Raw genomic sequence first — 8,869 nt, 5'->3', positions numbered from 1 at the left:
AAAAGCAAAAAAAGGACGAACTTTCGGTGATTTACTTAAAAAGTTTGGTTTCATATGTAATAAGTGTTTTTTTTTTTTTTTCTTTTTTTCTTTTTCTTTTTTTTTCTTTCTTTTTTTCTTTTTTTTCTTCTCTTTTTCTTTCTCTTTCTTTCTTTTTTCTTTTTTTTTCTTTTTTCTTTTTTTTTTCTTTTTCTTTCTTTCATTCTTTCTTTTTTTTCTTTTCTTTCTTTTCTTTTTCCTTTCTTTCATTCATTTTTCTTTCTTTCTTTCTTTCTTTCTTTCTTTCATTCATTCATTCATTCTTTCATTCATTCTCTCTCTCTTTCTTTTCTTTTCTCATAAATATCTTCTTCCGCAATACGCCAATTTTTTTATAGCAGGGAAGGCAGTTTCGGGAGCCATAGATCACCTTCTATCACTGCTATGAGAATTCGGTCACCGTTGCGAACTACTATTGGTACCACCATAACCACGTCTACCATAGCCGTGTCTGTAACCAGTTCTACCATTACCATTGTCACTACAACGGCTGCTGTTAGTACTATACAACCTTTATTGTTACCACTAGTACTACTTTACCAACGTTATTGCTCCCACTATCTTCTGAAACAACCGTAGTGCACAACAAAACGACTGTATGGCAACCACTGATACTACAACCGCCATCACTGCTTCCATAACTACTACTACTGCTACTATAACCACTAACACTGCTATCACTACTCCTACCAACATAATCCACTGCTACCATAACCACTACTACGGCTACCATAACCACTAACACTGCTACCACTACTCCTACCACCATAATCCACTGCTACCATAACCACTACTACTGCTACTATAACCACTAACACTGCTACCACTACTCCCACCAACACAATCCACTGCTACCATAACCGCTGCTACTATAATCACCACCTCCACCACAACTCACCACAATTCTTCTTTGAAATTATGATATCAAAGGCTTCCAAGTATGTTATAGTATATATGTCGACATCTTTGTAAGAACATTGGATGACAAGCGGTTTAAAGTGATACCTCTCTAGGCAGCCTTTTTCAACTTGGAGTCTCGTTATGTATTTTTCTTCTATGATATATATATTTTTTTTTAGATTTTTTATAGTTTTTGTAATAGATTTTTTTTTTTTTTTTGTAAGATTTTTTTTTTTCATAATGCTTTTATACGTCAAAGTCCTTTAATGTTTTATCTTCTTTTTTTTTTTCTTTTGATTTTTTTTTTTTCTTTTTTTTTGATAACTTCAATTTCTTTTTTCTTTTTTATTTATTTCTTTCTTTTTTGTTTTTGTTTTTTATTTTATCCTTTAATATAATTTTTTTTTTTTTTCTATAGCTTTCGTATAACTTTTATTTATTTTTTTCTCTTATTTCTCGTCTGTTGCAATAAGTTTCACTCTTTCTCTTCCTTTCTCTTGTTTTTTTTTTTTTTTTATTCTTCCTTCAACTTTTTTTTCTTTCTTTCTTTCCCCGTTCTTAAATATTCTTCATTTTGTTTCCATCCTTTCTGTCGTTATACATTTTACTTTCCTCTCCGCAATTTTCTCAAAATTCCCTTCGTTTTTCGTCCGTTCAGTCCTTCCTCTCTTTCATCCCCTCCTTCTTCTGTCCCTTGACTTTCGTCCCTTCATTCTTCCTGTTTTTTTTCCTTCCTTCTTTCTGTCCTTTAGCCCTTCCTTCCTTCCTTCCTTCTTTCTGTCCTTTAGCCCTTCTTCTTCCTTCCTTCTGTACTTTTCTCCTTCCTTTCTTTTTCCTTCCTTCCTTCTTCTTATTCCATGTTATTTATTCCTCTACCTTCTATTCCCTTTCTCTTCCCTCTCCCTCTTATCCCATCCTCCTTATCCCTCTACCCTATATCCCTTTTTCCTTCCCTTTTCCTCTTATTTCATCCTCCTTATCTCTCTACCTTTTTCCCTCAATGTTCTAAGTTTGTATATAACATTAGGTTTGTTTTACTTACTATTTACGTAAGAAAATGTTTGTTCCTTTTCGGTCACAACGCTTTCATCAACCGCCTATACAATTAAATTATTTGACCTGATTAGCTGCAATTCAGATTTTTTTTTCTTTTTTTTCAAACGTTTAATCGTCAAGTTAAATTACTTTCATACACAGCGCAAACGTTTGATGATATACCACAAATAACTAACCATATGTATATATCATTTTCATCCGATATGTTTACAAGAAACGTTTGATTATATTCCACACTTCGGTAACCATCAAACGGGCATATACAATGTTGATTTGATTTAATTTGGTGGTTATATATACAGTAAAAAACGTTTGATCGATCACGGCTCGGCATATCCATGTTTTAACTAAACGTTTGAACTGTACAAGGTTGAAGCGATAACCTCATCCAACTGTGGTACGAAACAAAATGCCTATGTTAATAGAGGTAGATTGTTCATACTATGTTTAAATTACATACGACATGTTTTGTGTTGAGAGTAAGTTTACTGCGCGTCCTGTCTGAAGTATATATGGAGTTCCTTATCCTCTTTTGAATACTTATGGTGTTCTGTCCTACTTGACGTCGTGTTGCAAGACGGAAAGACGCAGAATTGTACTAGCAAAAGAATCTCCAAACTCCGGAACACCGTAACAGACCGCAAGCTCTCAATACCAATAAAAATCAGACTCATTAACACCTTCGTATGGTCGACTCTCCTATATGGCTACGAGACCTGGACACTGACGACTGAACTCAATATAGAAGCCGCAGAAATGTGGTTCTACCGCAAGATGTTGCATAGCCTTTACCCCGACCGAGCGTCCAACGAGGAGATCCTCACAAGAGTCGGACAGAGACGCGAGCTTCGAGAACTGATCCGAGCGTGAAAACTCAAATTCCTCGGACATGCACATCAGGCACCTTACAAAACCATAGCTTAAGTGGTCAAACAGAAGGCAAACAAGCTCGAGGCAGACCGAGGAAAACATTCCTTGATCATTTTGAACAAACACTTCGACGCCTCTGGGACAGAGCCCGGCAGCATGAAACAAGGCGCCAAGTAGTTCGTCACACATCGGGGTGATGGCACAGAAAGATAAGATAAGGTGTTCTTTATCTCTTTTCTGAAGACGTGTGGTGATCCTCATCCCTTTCTGTAGTACTTATGGTGTTCCTTATCCCTAAGTCCGGATGAAAGGCGTAGGTTGGCGACAGGAAGGGCATCCGGCTATGAAAAAAAACAAGGTCGGATGAATCACCTTTAGGCGAAGAAGAAAGAAAAATAAAACATAGGAGAAAACCATGGGGAAAAAGAAGAAAGTAATAACGATGGTGAAGAAGATGAGGATGACGAGGAAGACGAAGAAGATGAGTAATGAAGTAAAATGGAAGAGAAAGAAAAAATAATACGTCAGAGTTGACATCAAGGGGAAAGGAGATGAAAGGGAGGAAGCAGAAGATAAAGAAGAAGAATATGCTGATAATGAAGTTGAAACGAAGAAAAGGAGAACGATGATGAAGAGAGAGAGAAAGAGAAAAAAGATCACGAAAAGAAATATATAAATTGCAGCATCCTCCAAGTAGCAAAGGTGATATTGTGATACAGTTGCATGAATATATATATATATATATATATATATATATATATATATATATATATATATATATATATATATTATATATATATATATATATTTTTTTTTTTTTTTTTTTTTTTTTTTTTTTTATCTAAACTAGCAGTGTTGTGTGTGTGTTTGTTTGTGTGTGTGTGTGTGTGTGTGTGTATGTGTGTGTGTTTGTGTGTGTGTTTGTTTGTTTGTTTGTTTGCTTGTGTGTGTTTGTGTGTGTGTGTGTTTTTTGTGTGTGTGTGTGTTTGTTTGTGTGTGTGTGTGTGTGTGTGAGTGTATGTGTGTGTATGTATTTGTGTGTGTGTGGGGGGATGTGATTTGACTCCAACATAGATCAAATCACCCTTTTATCATAAAAGCATATTTTACCAATGCATGTTGCACACACCAATTCAACTGACTGCATAAAATGTAACAATATACACATTACAGAATTATCAGCAGACTTGTATAGATTTCAATGTAAAAAAAAATACATTTCACGAACATGTATCTAACCTGTTGTTTTATTCACGTTATTATCATTATCATAATTATAATTTTGATGGCGTTTACGTGTTGTTTGTGTGTATCAAAAACTCAAATGCTTCAAATTCTTTATCCGTTATTCCTTAACATTGATAAGTAAGAAAAAAAAAAACATTTATTAAAAGGAATTGATAGCAAATGAGCTACAGCCTATGTATATTCATATCTGAGACGAACTACAATAGACTCATTTTTAAAAGTAAAATAAATAAATAACTTATTTTTTTGTAGTTTAAGAAAATTAAAAAGTAAAAACAAAAAACACTACAAAAAATAAATAAAAAAGTACAAAAAAAAAAATTGCTATTGATTTATGGCTAGCGAGTTCAGTTATCAATAAGCCATTTAGCAACTACGGTCTACATTGCAGGTTATATTGATAATTTGCAACAAAGCAACAGAGAATGAACTTGGCAAACCACGAAAAATGCGTTCACATTTACTCTCTGAAACCGTGACGTCAATATATTCAAACATTTTATTGAAAAAAAAGTATAGATTAAAGGATTTATCATAGCAATTTGAATACCGCTTTTGTGTATACAAAATTAATATATTTTCTATTTTGCATGTATATTGTAAATACATAATATTTTTGTTTTCATTAATGATACTGCTGCTCTTGCTATTGCCGTCAATTCAGCCTGTTAATACTATTACTTTCGTTACTATTACTTTTGTTAATACTATTACTTTCGTAAATCCTAATGTAACTCAAAAAACATCGGCTGTTGGATATTTAAAGAAGCATCAGAATAAAGAAGAAATTTTAAAAGAACAGCAACGGTGAAAGGAAATGAAAGGATTAAGGATCTGAATTCATGTGATGATACAAAAAAAGAAAATAATTTTTCAATTAAAGCTGATGGGCTTTTTAATTGCAGTACACGTAGTATGTAAGTTTATATCTCTCGGACTTCTCTATAGTTATCAAAGAAAATTACGTCTAATATACAATAACAAACGATAATGTCACAAGAAAAGATGCATCAACATATCATTATATGATGGTGTATATACTGTAATATAGTAATACGATAATAATATGTTGTTTCTTCCACATACTGAGGCTACACTATTTTTCTTTTTTTTCTTTCTTTCTTTCTTTCTTTACGTGAACCACATATCTTGCTGGACTAAAATAAAATAAATGTACAGTATGTCTCAGACGTGATGGAATACCTTTTAGAAGATTAACGCTTTCGTTTTCAGGTTCAATTTATAAGCTCAGCGGATTCGAGGATTTCGTATTGGCGATAAGGTCAAAATTGCAAATACACAGTGTATGTTTATGTATGTAGGTTGTTTGTATCTGTGTGTGTGTGTGTGTGTGTGTGTGTGTGTGTGTGTGTGTGTGTGTGTGTGTGTGTGTGTGTGTGTGTGTGTGTGTGTGTCTATATATGGTGTTTGTGGCACTCTTCTGAAGGACGCGATTCACAGCTACAGACATATACATAACAGCTTTAGATACAAATATAACTCAGACAAAAAAAAAGTATCAGAATGACTCAAGACGGTAAATACTAAAAGTATACAAAATAAACAGCATTTACAATATAGATAAATTCTAAAGTACATGTCCATTCTCGGTATCAGGGGGGGAAAAGGGTATATATTTCACACAGTCAGAAAGTTTGACAGCTTTATACCGTCTCTTTAATATCCTCCTTTTATATCACGAAAACACCAATACAATATACCCCCGAGACTTCACTTGACTTCTCCTCATATTCAAAGCCAGGGAAGTGACCTCTCCTTCCAGAATCGTTTGTCCTCCACCAACTGTTCTATTTATTCGCGTCCTAAGACATAAAGCGATAATATAAGCCAAGTTGTAACGATAAAAATTTGTCTTGAGACCCTGCGGTGCCGTGCTGGGGTAGTCTGGCTCCGCTAAGCTGCACAAGTTGCCAACTAAATAGAGCTTTGCATGCCAATAGGGGCACGCAGGAGGACTTGGGGAAGGTGGGGAGCTGTCCTCTGATGGCTCTGGAGTGCAGGGAGTGTGTGGTGGGGTTCTGAGGCGTTCTGAAAGCGTCGCTTCATATATATAAAAAAGGAAGAAAAAAAAATCAGTCTATCTATTTATGTCTCTATCTACCTGTCTGCTTATCTATCTATTTATCTCTCTATCTACCTGTCTACTTATCTATCTACTTATGTATTTATCTATGTAAAGACAGAATGAAAGAAAAGAATAGAAAACACACACACACACACACACACACACACACACACACACACACACACACATACACACACACACACACACACACACACACAACACACACACACACACACACACACATATATATATATATATATATATATATTATATATATATATATATATATATATATATATATATATATTAAAAAGTCGTGCTAACTAATAATGAAGAAAGAGGCTCTTCGTACGCTATAAAGGTTGGAGTAGGTGAGGGGGAGAGGGGGAGGAGAGGGGAAGGAGAAAGGGGGGGGGGAGGAGGAGGGAAAAAAAAAAAGAAAGAAAGACAAAAAAAAAAAAAAAAAAAAGGCTTGGCTGGAGAGACCTCTTTCTCCGCTCGATCAATATCAACGCGCAGTCTTATCCGGATCATGTTTCGAAACTGTTTTGAAGTTGGGACGAGTGATCATATTTCACGCGCCGTTCTAACACATCAGATTACCCCCATCTCCTTCCATTGCATTATCAATTCTTCCTATCTCTTTCTGTCTTTCAATTTCTCTCTCTCTCTCTCTCTCTCTCTCTCTCTCTCTCTCTCTCTCTCTCTCTCTCTCTCTTCTCTCTCTCTCTCTCTCTCTCTCTTTTCTTCTTCTTCTTCTTCTTCTTTTTCTTCGTCTTCTTTTCCTCTTCCGCTTGTTTCATGCTTTCTTCCCGTGTCTGTCCCTTTTTTCTGTCCTTTCCCACATATTCCATTCTTCCTTTCCCCCTTTTTGTCTTTCCCTCCACTCTCTTCTCACTTCGTAATATTTCCTTCTTCCTCTCTCTTTCTCCCTTTCGTTCCATTCTCCATTCCCCCTTCCTCCCTTCCCCTTTCCACCTAATTTTCCATTCCTCTCCATCTTTATTTCCTTGGGCCCTATCTACCCCTTCCTCTTCCCTCTTCCCCAATCCACCCCTTCTCCCTCCTCTCCCTCCCCCTCTTCTTTTTCCCCTTCCTCTCCTTCCCCCTCCTCTCCTTCCCCCTCCTTCTTTTCTTCCCCCTTCTCCCTTCCTTCCTTCCCTCCTTCCTCCTTTCTCCTTCCCCTTCCCCCCTCCTCCCCTTCTCTCCCTCCCCCCTTTCCTTCCTCCTCCTCTTCCCTCCCTCCCTCCCTCCCTCCCTCCCTCCTTCCTTCCTTCTTCCTCCCTCCCTCTCTTCCCTCCCTCCCTCCCTCCTTCCCTCCCTCCTCTCCCCTCCCTCCCTCTCCCTCCTCCCCCTTCCTCCTTACCCTCCTTCCTCCTTCCCTCCTTCCTCCCTCCCTCCCTCCTTCTCTCCCTCCCTTCCTCCCTCCCTCCTCCCTCCTCCCTCCCTCGTTTTATCGGAATAGTAGATGCTATATTCTATGAATCAATGACGGGCAAGGAAGGGAGTAGTAGGCGATGGGGGGGGGGGGGGGTTCTGCCTCTCCCGGGCAAGCGACACGAGTGGGAGGTGTGCGGACCTGCTTCGAAGTGTCATACGGTTCGAGGTGTCATAAGGTTCGAAGTGTCATAAGCTTTACGGAGTTTAAAGTGTCATAGGGTTCGAAGTGTCATAAAGCTTTACGGGGTTTAAAGTGTTATAGGGTTCGTAGTGTCATAAGCTTTACGGGGATTAAAGTGTCAAGGGTTCGAAGTGTCATAAGGTTCGAAATTTCGTGGGGTTCGGTGTTATAACGTTCGGAGCGTCATGGAGTTTGGAGTGTTACTAGGTTCAAAGTGTCATGAGGTTCGCTGAATCATAGGGTTCGTGTGGTTCGGAGCGTCATGGGGTTTGGAGTGTTACTAGGTTCAAAGTGTCATAGGGTTCGATGTCACGGGGTTTGCATTGTCACTATTACGGGGTCGAAGTGTCAAGAGTTGGCAGTGTCACAGAGCTCGACGTGTCACAGGCTTCATTGTCACGAGGTTCAATATATCACGGGGTTCGAAGGGACACAGAGTTCGAAATGACAAGGGTTCGAAGCGCTACAGGGTTCGTTATTACGGAGTTGAAAGTGTCATGCAGTTCGAAGCGTCGCCGGGTTCGAACTGCCAAGGGTTGGATGTGTCATAGGATTCGTGACGGCTGAAATATACGAGGGGGATCTTTGTCACGAGCTGCGGAGTGTTGCGGGATTCGTGGTGTCACAAGGTTGGAAGTGCCACGCGGTTCAAAGTGCGTGTGTTTGTAGTGTCAAAAAGTACGAAGTGTCATGGAAGTGTCACATGTCTCGCAACGTCGCAGAAGTGTCAAAGCGTACGGAGTGTCAAAGAGTCCGAAGTGAAACAGGGCTCGCAACGTCAAAGCGTACGAAGTGCCACAGGGCTAGCAGTGGCACAGTGTTGGAAGTGCCACGGGATTCGACAGACAAAGCGTCGAGGCCTCGTATCGATTCGCCGAGGTCGGAATTTCGAAACGTTTGACTTGCTAATTATCGTTGTTTAAAGAGCTGATACGTCAGAGTGCCATCTTGGATTAGAATATCGCCAATATGAACTTTTCATTTTTATAATCTTTCTTTCTTTCTTTTTTAATTCGCAGTCGTGATGTCGACAACTTTTTTATGTATAT

Source organism: Penaeus monodon, chromosome 35, assembly GCF_015228065.2.
Source record: "Penaeus monodon isolate SGIC_2016 chromosome 35, NSTDA_Pmon_1, whole genome shotgun sequence".
Taxonomy (NCBI): domain Eukaryota; kingdom Metazoa; phylum Arthropoda; class Malacostraca; order Decapoda; family Penaeidae; genus Penaeus; species Penaeus monodon.
Note: the sequence above shows the minus strand (reverse complement) of the source record.